This window comes from Pelophylax lessonae (genome assembly GCF_965119305.1).
Source record: "Pelophylax lessonae genome assembly, chromosome: 1".
Classification (NCBI taxonomy): Eukaryota; Metazoa; Chordata; class Amphibia; order Anura; family Ranidae; genus Pelophylax; species Pelophylax lessonae.
In genome coordinates, this window is record NC_138768.1 from 741382725 (window position 1) to 741395806 (window position 13082).

The window sequence follows — 13082 nt, forward strand, 5'->3', positions numbered from 1 at the left end:
TCCAGGTGCTTAAAACAAAATAAGTGCTCTGTGCTCTGAACCATAAAAAGTGCTTCAGTGCTTCGATGTCACAGGTGTGCTCCTTAAGGCAAAAGAGGCTACTTACCAGATGGATATGATCTCACACGTGGCGAACATCAGCGATTTAGTGATTCCACTTTAGAGAACCTGCACTTTCACTGCTTTGCCTTAGCAACCACATAAATCACCACTTGCCATGGTATCCTCACCATGAGAAAGTAGTAATTGGTCTGTACTTTGCCAACAGACTCTGGCATTCACAAAGTAAAGAAAATGTTTGACCAAACAACTCCAATAAGCACAGCCACGATGGCTCTCACCCTGTCCGTACACACTAATGTCACACCACTAGCTCCACACAACCATTTCCCCATAGGAGGCGTGATCTGGGATTGACCTTTATTAACACACTCATGGTGCTGCTAAGTCCTGCCCCCCACTCCCTCCTCACAGGATTTGATTGACAGCAGTAGGAGACAATAGCTCCCGCTCCTGCCTCCATGTCTTGAGGAGAGAGAGAGAGCAGAACCACAGCTCTCAGGCACAGCACTGGATTGAGACGGGGCTCAGATATAGCATGGACTGGTGGGGCTGACCACATAAGGTTTTTTTTAATCTAAGGCTACATTCACACTGGCGATTTAGACCAGTGCAAATTGTTGCAGCAGGAATCGGATTTTATTATAATGACAAGTTGCCGGCAGCCTCAGCTTTTTGCTGCTCTCAGCAAAGCCAGCGATTACCCTGGAGTATTGCGTTAAGCAGCGGTTACAGCAGGCAATCACTGGCAGTGCGGACAGCTGCAGCCACCGGAGACTCATCTTTTTAGTGAATGGGGCCAGTGGCCACACGTAACCGCTCAGGGCCGTAGCAGCAATCTCGGATTCCTGCCAATGAAGTTTGAACTGGCCCTCCTCGCCAGTGCGAATGTAGCTTAATGCAGAGAATGCTGGAAGCCGCTTGATACATGATGGCTTCTTTATGTGTGTATTAGGAGGCTAGATGATAGTCTATATCAGGAGTGAGCTAGGGTGACAACATTGTGTCTGCATATGGGGAGTGAGCATTGCTACCTTAGAACAGGACGGTGAAAATAAAAGGAAAACAAATGCAGCCACTAGATCTAAGAATTTCAAAGCCGCAATATATTACATTTTAGTTTTTGGGTTTAGATACACTCTATCTAGTAGTCTAATTTACAAGAGGACCATATAGCATACATTAGGTCGCAATTCTCTGCCCAGTGGTCACAAGGTGTAGCATGCAGTCCTCTGCCAGCAGTCTGAGAAAATCAATGACTGGCTGAACCATACAGTGGTTGCCTGCGTTTGTGTCAGAGCATATGTCTCTGTATGTAAGTACCACTCAAACATGCATATATCTGCCTACAGCTTCTGTTTATTTCAGCCTGTCATTGACTTTGTTGTCAGCAGGCTGTACAATGCACCTGTGATTCCTGGGCAGAGTATTATGGTTACATATACTGTATGCTGTACGGCCCTCTTAATTAAGTATTAATTATAAATGGTAACTTGTTTTTTTCCTCTCTTGATGAGGAAGAAATAAAAGTTTGAAGTGTATCTCTAAGCAAAACCTTTTATAATTGTATTTGCTTTTTTGGATAGATTAGGGAAGGGTTAGATACTTTGTCAACTTTTTCTTGCTGTGTGAACTGGGGAAAGTAACCACTCTTGGTCCTGCTGACCATTGTCACTGAGAAAGATAATGAGGGGAAATCCAAAATGTTAATGCTGGCCCCAAAACAAGAGGTAAGGGTAAATCTTTAAGAAGGGGGACTGCTCTTTAAGAGGGGAGATTTTCCCTAACTTCTTGTTGCATTTCTGGAGCAGAAGGGAACTTTCCCCAGTGGTACACAGACCGCAAACAATAACCGGACAGATTTAACCCTTTCTTTATACAACCTAAAAAAAAAGTGAGTAATCTTTGACAAGCAGGCCCCTCTGATACCTCTTGTACCAAATTGCATTGTAACTGTAATGTCTGCTTTTATTTTTTAAAGGGGTGCGCAAACTGTTGGCGCTATATAAACTCTGTATAAAAATAATATTGGTTACACATACACCTTAAATAACACATGGGGGGGTTGTATTTACTAAAACTGCAGCTGTAATAGCTGGGCAGTAATGCATAGAAACCAATCAGCTTCAGGTTTTTATTGTCAAAGCTTAACTGAACAAGCTGTTTAGTTAGAAGCCAATTGGCCGATTTGGTTTTAGTAAATCTCCCCCAGGACGTTACCTGGCTTTTCTCTCTCCATTTGTAGAAATCTCTGCTTTTCAGTTATACTAGCCTTGTGTTTGACCTTGTGGTGCTCCAATGCTCCAACTGGTGGGTGATGGCTGGCTTTATAAATGCTTAAGTGCTCTGCTTGCTGTAGGTTGATCTAACTTGAAATATATTTCAGTTAGCACAAGCAAGCTCCAATTCCAGTTATAGGATGGCATTAATGCTCCAAGTTTGTCCTTACTGGGTAAACTCATAAAACCTATAAACAGTACAGTATATAAAAAAGTTTATTTTTTGTTTTATGTTGCTGGAGGTCACAATGCCACAGAATTCCAGCTTCTTAGAACTGGATGCTTATTGTATCATTCTGAATGATTTAAAAGTATTCTGTATTTTAATCATAAACCATAGTAGTGAAATTAGGTTGTTGCCTTGGGTTAAGTTTTTTGTTATGCCGGAGACTTCAAAGACCACACACAAATTGAATTACTTTGTACAAATTTACATTACATATTTTAAGTGAGGATAGTAATTTCGAAGTATAAAAATACATTTAGATTCTTATGATTTCACCCGTTCACCAGCCTAAAAAAGGAGCGTTTCCACCCAAAACTTTTTGTAGAAGCCAATATAAGATTTTGGCTTTTACTTTTTTACCTTATGTAAATGGCAGCAAAAGCAACCATGAAAATACCCTAGTATTGGAGGATTTCTAATTGACATAAGTAGCCCCCCACACCAGATTCTGACAGTGATAGTAGGGGTGAGGGTGTGGAGAGGCACAGAATCCAAGTTGCATGAGGTCCGGAAGTGACATTTTGACAAAGCACTGTAGTGCGAAACATATCGTCACGGCAACCTTGATGTTTTGATGTTTTCCAGTCGGGTCCTGACGCTTGCTGATGTCACTTCTGGGTAGCGGCTTCCGCTTCAGATGCTGCAGGCACTTCCGGCTGATGGCTCTGTGTCATGGATTACACTGCTGCCGGCACTTCCGGCTGACCGCTCCGTGTCATGGATTACACTGCTCCGGTGTGAGCAGCAGCTCATCTGATAGGAGACAGCCACGTCACCTCCACCGGCTGGTCCGGTTGCTTCTGGCATATCATTTTCCATCCATCTCCTGCCTGGCCCCGTTATCATCATCTTACAGCTGAGCAGCACAGCGGCATACCCAGTGGCTCTGTCATCTTGTGACCCCTCAGCGATGCTGACTGATCTGGTTTGGAACACTTTTATACATGTTTTATTCATAAGTATGCATTCTCAATAAACGTTCTAAAGGTTTTTTACTAAGCCTGACTGGGTTCAATTGTAGACTACATACCGTTGGGAGCGCAGCTGTCCCTTCTGTTTTGCACTGACTTATGCTGGTTCAGCATCATTTAGCGGCAGCACCATACGGTAATTTTATCTCTCGGAGTGAGAGACATCACGGTTAGTGCTGGAAGTTCCTTTGTTGTTTTATTTCATTTTCCAGCAGGACTTGAGACCTGCCCACACTGCAAAAAATACCAATACCTGGTTTAATGATCATGGTATCACTGTGCTTGATTGGCCAGCTAACTCGCCTGCCTGACCTAAAGCCCATAGAGAATCTGTAGGGTATTGTCAAGAGGAAGGTGGGAGACACCAGACCCAACAATGCAGAGGAGCTGAAGGCCACTATCCAAAGAAACCTGGGCTTCCATAACACCTCAGCAGTGCCACAGGATGATCGCCCCTTGCCACGCTGCATTGATTCAGTAATTCATGCCAAAGGAGGCCCCGCCAAGTATTGTCTGAGATACTGAATTCTGTTTTTTTTCTAGCTGTAAACCATAATCCTCAAAATTAAAAGAAGAAAATGCTTGAAATATATCACTTAAAAATAAAATATGAGTTTCATTTTTTGAATTGAATTACTGAAATAAATTAACTTTTCTCTTTTATTCATTGATGGACATAGCTTCTAAGAATCTTGACCAGTTATACTGCCCCCTACAGGAATTGGACACTAGGCAGAAAAAAGACTTGACTACGTCTATGGGCAGTCCCAGGCGGTATACTCCCCCTCTCTGCTATAGGTACTTTTTCTGCCTAGTCAGGAATAAGGACCTTGTTCGTTGCTGAGATCTACAATCGACTGCCGGACTGGGCGAAGGGCTGGAGCGGTGCCTGCCTGGTTCATGGTATGGTGAGGAGCTTTCCTCCCTCTTCCCCTGGAGGGTTTTAGGGTGGATGCGGGCCCCTCCCTGGGACAGTCAGACCTCCTCCTTCCCCTCCTTCCCCTCCTTCCCGTTAGGCACCCCTCATATGTGCCTTGGAAGTCCCTGTGGGTCACCTAGTCCCCCATCCACCCCTCCAACCCCCTCCCCTCATATCATGGGATAGTATGGCGGTCTGGGCTCCTTCCTGGGGCAGGTTGCTGTACTGGTAAAGGTGGGGTGTGACACTGGCAACTGAGTGATTGGCTGGGGGGGGGGGCTGTACCTAATGGGGGTCCCTGCCCAGTTCCCCCCTTCTGTTCTGTGCCTTGCCTGGGCCCCAGGGATCCCTCCAGGGTCCCTGGGAGCCTCACGGAGCCGTGTGGGGCCACCATTTTGTTGTAGCCTGTATTGTGTATAGGCCATGTTTGTGTAGTCCAGCGGCTATTTTGCGTTAGTCTAGCATTGAAATCAGCGGCAGCCATTACAGTGGAGCTTTCTGGGCAGCGATTTGGCTGTGGGAGCCCCTCCTTGTCCACTGGTGCTGACTCCTTGGTCTCTTCTCTTCCTGGATGCCACACATGGAGTACTTTTTATCCTGGTGCTGTGGGTGACTGGTGGGCTTGTGAGTCTGGAGAGGTCCTCCCTCTCTCTGCTGCAGGATCGAGGGGTGCTCTGCTGCTGGCGACTGGGTGGTGTTACAAGCGCTGTGGGGTTGTCCCTTAGTGTTTTTTTTGCACGTTTTGTGGGGGTCCCCCTATTTCTTATGGAGTCTTTGGAGCACATTTCCCCACCTGACCCCCTCTCAGAGGCTGCGGGACACTCCGGGTCCCAACCATCCATTGATACACTGACGGCGGTCCTGGAGTCCTTTGTGTCCCGGGTGGAGGGGGCTTTTGGGTGGCGGGCTAGTAAAAAGCGACCCCGCCTTCCCCTGTCTCATCTGTCTACTCAGATCCTGAATCGGATTCAGCCACCGCGGGCCTGACCCACCCTGAGGGATCTGCAGCCATTCGCCCGGATTTTTCAGATAGTGAGGATGATTCCTCCGCACCTGTAGCCACGCACGAAAAGGCGCTGGTGGACGCACTGATTGTGTCTGTCTGTGAGACTTTAAAAATGGAGGATTCAGCTCAAGCTGCGGTGGAGGCACCAGTTCCCTTTGGCACTCTCAAGCCATCTAGAGCAGTGGTCCTCAACTCCTGTCCTCAGGGCCCACTAACAGGCCAGATTTTAAGTATTACATTGGGGAGATGCAGACCAGAGTAGTGAAATCACTGAGCAGCAAATTATATCACCTGGGATGTATTTCAATTATCTTGCAAACCTGGCCTGTTAGTGGGCCCTGAGGACAAGGGTTGAGGACCACTGATCTAGAGCAACAAAGGTGTTTCCTTTCCCCTCCTATTTTGACAGGTTTGTCGCTAAAGAGAGGGAACGTCCAAAGCATTCCTTTGTGGTTCCTAAGTGATTAGCAATGAGGTACCCCTTTAAAGAGTTCTTCTTAAAAAGTGGACTGTTCCACTAGTAGTGGATCCCCTATTAAATAAGGCAACCATGATCCCAGTTGAGGAATTGCCGGCTTTTAACCACTTGCCGACCGCCGCACGACTATTTACTGCGGCGGCCAGCCCCTCACAGGCAAAGTGACGTAGGACTACGTCGCTAGCCTGTGAGGCTCTAGGGGGCAAGCGCGCGCCGCTGGAGGCACGCTCCCGCCCCTGCTCGCTCCTGCACATCCCCACGCGTGTGACCGGTGGACCCGATGTCCGCCGGTCACTCGCGATTGTCCTGTGAAGAGGGAGAAAGGCAGACGGGTAATGTAAACAAAGCCGCCTGTCATTCTCCCCTGTGTAAGAACAGAGATCATACGGTCCTGCTATGTAGGATCGTATGTCTCTGTTGTTACACCACTAGCCACGCCCCTTTACAGTTAGAAGCACGCCCCTAGGGACACACTTTACCCCTGCATCACCAATAAAGTTAACCCCTTCCCTGCCAGTGTCATTTTTACAGTAACAGTGCATATGTATAGCACTGATTACTGTAGTAATGTCACTGGTACCCGCAAAAGTGTCTAAAATGTCAGTCAAGGGTCTGATCTGTCCGCCGCAATGTCGCAGTCCCGCAAAAAAAAAACGCAGATCACCGCCATTACTCGTTAAAAAAAAAAAAAAACAACAAAATGACAAAAATCTTTCCCTTAGTTAGTAATGCAATAACTTCTGCGCAAACCAATCAAAATACGCTTATTGCAATTTTTTTTACCAAACATATGTAGCAGAAAACAAATTGGCCTAAAATGTTAAAAAATTTTGATTTTTACATTTTTTTGGGGGGAATTTCATATAAAAAAATGTGAAAAATTCACCCCCCCCCCCCGCCTTTGCTGAGCTGGTGCACCAGTTGGTCCAGGGACTGCAGTTTATCTGTGATGCCTCTTTGGATGCGGCTCCCCTGATTTCTAAACTGCCTTTTTCGTCCTTAGGCATGTTTTGTGGCTCAAGTGTTGGTCTTCGGACCAGACCTCTAAAAAAGCCTTAACTGGTCTTCCTTTTCAGGGAGTTCACCGGTTTGGAGCTACCCTGGATGACATCATTAAGAATCTCACAAGGGGGAAGAGTACCCATCCTTCTCAGCTCACAAGAAGTGTTTACCCTCAGGGTCAGCTGACAAGGGTTTAAAGCCTTTCAATGCTTCTTCGGGAGGGTCCAAGCAACCTTCATTTATTCAGAACAGGTGTGTTAATTTTACCATACTAAAAGGATCTCTTTAATTGTCTGATTCACATGCAAAATCCACCAATACCGGGCGCCTCTGCAGCACAAATATTTTTGGACGTTTTTAAGCACATCTCTTATTCTACAAACCACTCCTGACATAGTAAATGAAAAAGAGAAAAATTATTGCGCTAACCAGCCGGAAGCTGCTGCACGAAACAACTGACAAAAAAATAGTGATAACAAGATAATCTAAAGAAGTGCAGCGCTAGTGAACAATATGTTGAAATGATAAATAACATGTGAAAGTGAATAATCAAAACATGTATACATATAGATATGAATAAAAATTAGATAAATAATTAATATGAGTCCCGAAATAATAAATCCAAAAGGAGTTGAGGTGAATGTGAAATCAACAATCCCAAGTGTAAAGTGACTTGACTGTCCCCTGCATTGATAATCAAGTGCTCACTGGGTCCCAACACCAACAAGATATGGAGATATATTAAGCTCACCAGAACCATAGGACTCAGAGTGCCATATAGCACCTTGGTCAAACCAGCTTGCTAAACAATGGATAGATGATCCGAAACAGGTAGGCAAACCACGGATGTTGAGGTGAAGATGTTAAAGCAGATAAACCGTCACACCAAAAAGGCTCCCACTCTCGTCAAAAAGATGGTATGTCTCCACACGTTCAGCTTGTAATTCATAAAACCTTTTTAAGAGGAGCTTAAAATCATTGTCTGTCATTCTAAGCTTTACATCTGCAGCCAGCACTACCTCTGCTCTCACTGCACAGCGGACCAGGAGAAGGAACCCCCTTCTGTTGTGGCTCACCAGCTCCTCCTAGTGTCTCAGAGGACTTGCAGCAACCAAACTTCGTATGCACTCCTGACATAGTGTAGACGTGCCGCGAAGCCTCCAACCAGAGGTATCCACAGCGGAGGCCACTACTCGGAATCGGCATCAGCAAGCGTCGGGACCCGGCCTGGAAAGCATCAGGGTTGCCTGACGCCGATTCCGAGTAGCGGCCTCCGCTGTGGATACCTCTGGTTGGCGGCTCCGCGGCACGTCTACACTGCTTCAGTGCGAGCAGCCATACTATCGGGTGGGAGGAAGCCACGCCACCTTACCGGCTGGTCCGGTCTGCTTTTGGCACATAAGATCCTTCTCCCTTATGCCTGGTTCCCTGTTGTGATCATCTACACAGTTCCGGCTCACCCAGCGGCTCGGTCATCCTGTGACCCCCAGCAACGCCACAGATCTGGTTTGGAATACATTCTATCATGTTTTAATCATCACTATATATATTTTTTATAAATAAAATTTTCAAGGTTTTCCATCAAGCCTGCCTGAGTTACATTGTAAACTATGTACCGTGGGATAGTGCTGCTGCCCCTCCCCCCCATTCACTGACTTATGCTGAATCAGCATTAATTAGCGGCAGCACCACACGGTAATTTGACTTTATTCATTCCTGAGAGTGAGAGATATCACAGTTAGCGCTGGAAGTCCCTTTGTTGTTCGATGACCATACACATGCCTGTTGACAGGTTGTTGTACCATTTAGATTATGGGTGCTGAACCTGGGGCCCTCCAGCTGTTGCGGAACTACAAGTCCCATGAGGCATTGCAAGGCTGACAGGTAGAAGCATGACTGCCAAAGGCAGAGGCATTATGGGACTTTTAGTTCTGCAAAAGCTGGAGGGCCACAGGTTGAGTACCCATGATTTAGATGGTTTACTGCAACCTACGCAGATGTAAGTAATATTTTTTCACTATCTTTTCCTGTCTATGGCTATGAAAATCAAGGAAACTACACTATGTAGGGCTTTTTCTTCCTTCTCACTTTTCCTGGCTTCCTTGTTTTTTTCACCCTCATTTTTTTCCGAGAGCAACACCAACACAGTCCTAAGAGGAACTTTTCGGTTTGTAGCTGCCATTGCCCTTTTTTTAATTTTGTAGGCTCAAGCTCATGGGCTCTCATCTTGACTATGTCATTATTATAGAGCAAGTCTTTGGCCTAGAATAAGAATGCAAAAAAGTGTTTTCACTATTGCAAGACTTGGTGTCAGATGCCAATATCATGGTACGTATAGAAAAAAGGAGAGATCCCCTGAGGAATTGGGATTTTAAAAGGCAACCCATACATCAGAAATCAGTATAAAACATTAATTTATTGTTACAATTTAAAAGATTTTAAAAATTAAAAATACAAAAATGATATAAAAGTTACACAGCCATCTACAAACATTGTGTGTATAGATATGTTTCAAACGATATAGAAATTGTCTCCAATAAACCCGACGAGTTTCAGGTCAACGCCTTTCTTCAGGGGTCTTTTACAGGAGATGTATCTGTTCAACAGCATTCTTTTAAGTAAAAAGACAGATACAGACAGAGTAAGGTTTTGACCCTCATTACCATTCATAGTGTACCTACCACCAAGATGGTAACAATAATGTATGGCCATGTAGGTGCTTAAAAGGAGTCACTGTCCCTGCTTGGATGACAGAGCCAAGAAGGCTCCATCGCCCCTGGGCTGATAGGATGCCCCCACAGAGGTCCTCACAAAACAGGGTCGCTGATGTCCAAACACCCCACTTGGATCAATGCTATGAAATAATAAAATGTGAAATCCTTTTTACAAAAAGCATATCCTGTGATTTGGAAAACAAATTCTTATATAGGAGCCCTTAGCAGTTCCCAGTTAATCCCATATCTAAACAATAATTATTATATTTAAAGGATTTTTCATTTTCCTATATGGTTCTGTTCTATGAATAACACCTTATTAGGTACTTTCACAGATATGTCACTATTGGAGATTCCCAGCAACCACAGCAGGGGGGGGGGGAGGGCGAATAAGAGATCACTTGGCCACCCTAAAAAGGTATAGACACAGGCAACGTACCATACAAATAGGGGGCCAAGGGGTTCTGGGGTTTAGGATAACATTACCTTCAAGTATGTATGCTCTGAGCAATGCCCTTCGAGGCGTCACATATAATGCAGCCTGGCCCTAAAGTCTAAATATGGCGCCGAACGCCCGCGCATGCACCTAGTGACAATGTCACTATGTATGTGCAGAATGTGACCAATGGAACCGACTGTCCCTGGAGCACACAGCGCTGCCCCCACTTGCAGAGGGGTGGCGCCATGCCTCCATGGACACCGGCGTTTGATTGAGGCTCCTCCACCTCCAAAACCATCCTGCCTGGGATGCGGGGGAGGATCGATGAGGGTGGAGCCACTGCAGAATAGTCCCCACGCAGGTATTACCCACGTAGGAGCCCCCTGCGTGCCAGGTGGGGGCCGTACAAGCCCACGGCAGGCCCACCAGCCCAGTTACCATGTCAACCAGCAAACAGAGCAGTGACTCCAGTGATAAAAACCTATGACAGAGAAATGTGGTGATCAGGTTCAATCAACATATGGTATTCAGATGAAAGGAAAGGAATAAAAGGAAAACAGGGGGAAAGGACAACAGGGAAGGCAGGAATCACGAGCCTATACCAAAAACAGTATGTCACATCATATATAATATGTAAATCACCTATAGATGCCTCCCTGTTAGAGTCTATTGGTCCAAGACCCTCCCTCTTCTAAATCAGTGATGTGGAGGTATACTAGGAGGGTGTATATAAAGCTATCGGTATTAAGTTTATTATGATTAGTTCAAGTATGGATCCATTTAGAATAAGAATGCAGGTCAGGAGTTACAACTTTTTTGGTGTACTGTATAAGTAACTAAGTAGTAAAGCTTGCATGAGGATGAAAGCCCTGGAACATTAACATTGAAAAAAAGTAGGCAGTGGTAACTTTCATATTTCTATATTGAAAGGTTTCTCTAAAGAGCTGTTCCAGGCAATGATTGAAAGTAGTTAATAAAGTCAAGCAAACAGCACAAAATCATAAAAGGAATTTCATCTTAATCTAAATTCTCTTTAATCCACTGCAGACATACAGACTCTGCCCTCCACATTACATTCAAACCTACAAGGCAAGTATGAATCTGTCTGGTTGCCGAGAGAAATTTTTCACTGACTTTTTGACCATTTTTTATATATCAGACTTTGGATGTGAGAGGCAGTAAGTATTGAGCAGAGTGGGCTGGATGAACAACTGAAATGCCAGTTTGATGAACCTTTGGAAGCATGGTTTTGCAGTTTTATTCGTCCTTCTACTGTTCAAATGTTTAATTTATGTAACCAGGCCTAGAGGTGTAAACATAGAAACATAATGGGGTGGCACAGTGGTGTAGTGGTTAGCACTTTTGCCTAGCAGCAAAAGGGTTGCTGGTTCAAATCCCAACTATAACACTACCTGCCTTGAGTTTGCATGTTCTCCCCGTGCCTCCATGGGTTTCCTTCAGGTACTCCGGTTTCCTCCCACGCTACATGCTGGTAGGTTAATTGGATCCTGTCTAAATTTGCCCTAGTATGTGTATGAATGTAAGTTAGGGACCTTAGATTGTATGCTCCTTGAGGGAATTGACTGATGTGAATATTCAATGTATATGCAGAGCGCTGCGTAAATTGACAGCGCTATATAAGCACCTGAAATGAAAAATGATATGCTTGCGAAAATAACACAAACATACTTAAATATTTTTATATATACAGTATGCATATGAGTAAAATACTTGCAAACACAATATTCGAAACCTAGTACAACAATTGTCTTGTACCAAATAATTTGTGAACAAGGATGTATAAATTGTGGAGCATTTTGTTTATTTTCCAATGCTGACCTTTTTTGCTTCCCACCTATATTCTGTTTATTAATTGTTTGCAGAGTATTAAATGTAGTTTGACTTTTAAATTCAGTGAGGTAAATAATTAGGATAAGGTGATGTGGTTTATTTTAAGTAATTTTTCAATAGTGCCACTGTGTGTTTAACTACATTTAGAAGCAATTGGAGTAAGAAGAATTCTGTGCATCCAGTATCCAATTAGAGACACTATAGATGCAGCTAAACACATGTAAATGTGCTTTAATACAGCTAAACCTGCTTTAAAGCAGGAACACCTAAATGCAAGCAGAAGTCCTGTAAACTTCCCAGATAACTTCTCTAAACTTGTCAAGGTAACGTAAGACCATAACATAAGAATACATGGAGTATTTCAGCCACTGACCAAGAATACGTATATAGATCAGGATATCTGACATAACTCCGGCTTTCTAATATACACCTTTGCTCTGGGTCAGTGAATTGGAATATAATAAATCCTGAGAAAGATAGACAACTTGTTTTCTTGGAAGCGAGATACCAATGGCAGCCTCTGTATTTCTTTCAAGCTAGGCTTCCTTTAGCAAACTCTGATGCCTGTTGTTGGGAATTCATGTCTAAAGGAATGCAGACCCTGCCACTTTCATAAGCCTGCAAGTGATTTGAATCCTTATGCAGTGGCGGAACTAGACTTTTAAAAAAGGGGTGGCAAGGTATTATTTTGGGGGGTCAATATACATGCGTGTGTGTATATGTATGTGTGTATATATATATATATATATATATATATATATATATATATATATACACATATACATATACACACACACACATATACATATACACACACACACATATACATATACACACACTTTTATAAATAAATGTAAACAAACATTCTAAGCGGTATTAAAACATTTTTAATTAAATAAACAATTATCAAAGTAAACATTATTCTTTTAAGGCCGCACACCGATCACAGGGCTCTGCTCTAAAGGGGGATCTATGGCATACATCCCCCTTTACAGCAGGCTAGGGCAGGTCACCCATAGATCCTCCTTTACAGCAGGCCAGGGTGAGGTGAGGTCCCCTATATAGATCCCCACTAACAGCAGGCCAGGGTCCTCCCCCAGACAGTCCCTCTCAGTCTCCGCACCGACAGGATTGGGT

At 44.2% G+C, this 13082-nt stretch overlaps 1 protein-coding gene across 1 annotated transcript in view; it reads left to right on the forward strand.

The window, feature by feature from the left end:
* Positions 1 to 13082, forward strand: part of SCFD2 (sec1 family domain containing 2) — an 876258-nt gene that overhangs the window by 416069 nt on the left and 447107 nt on the right. The gene's annotated exons all lie outside the window — the stretch shown is intronic.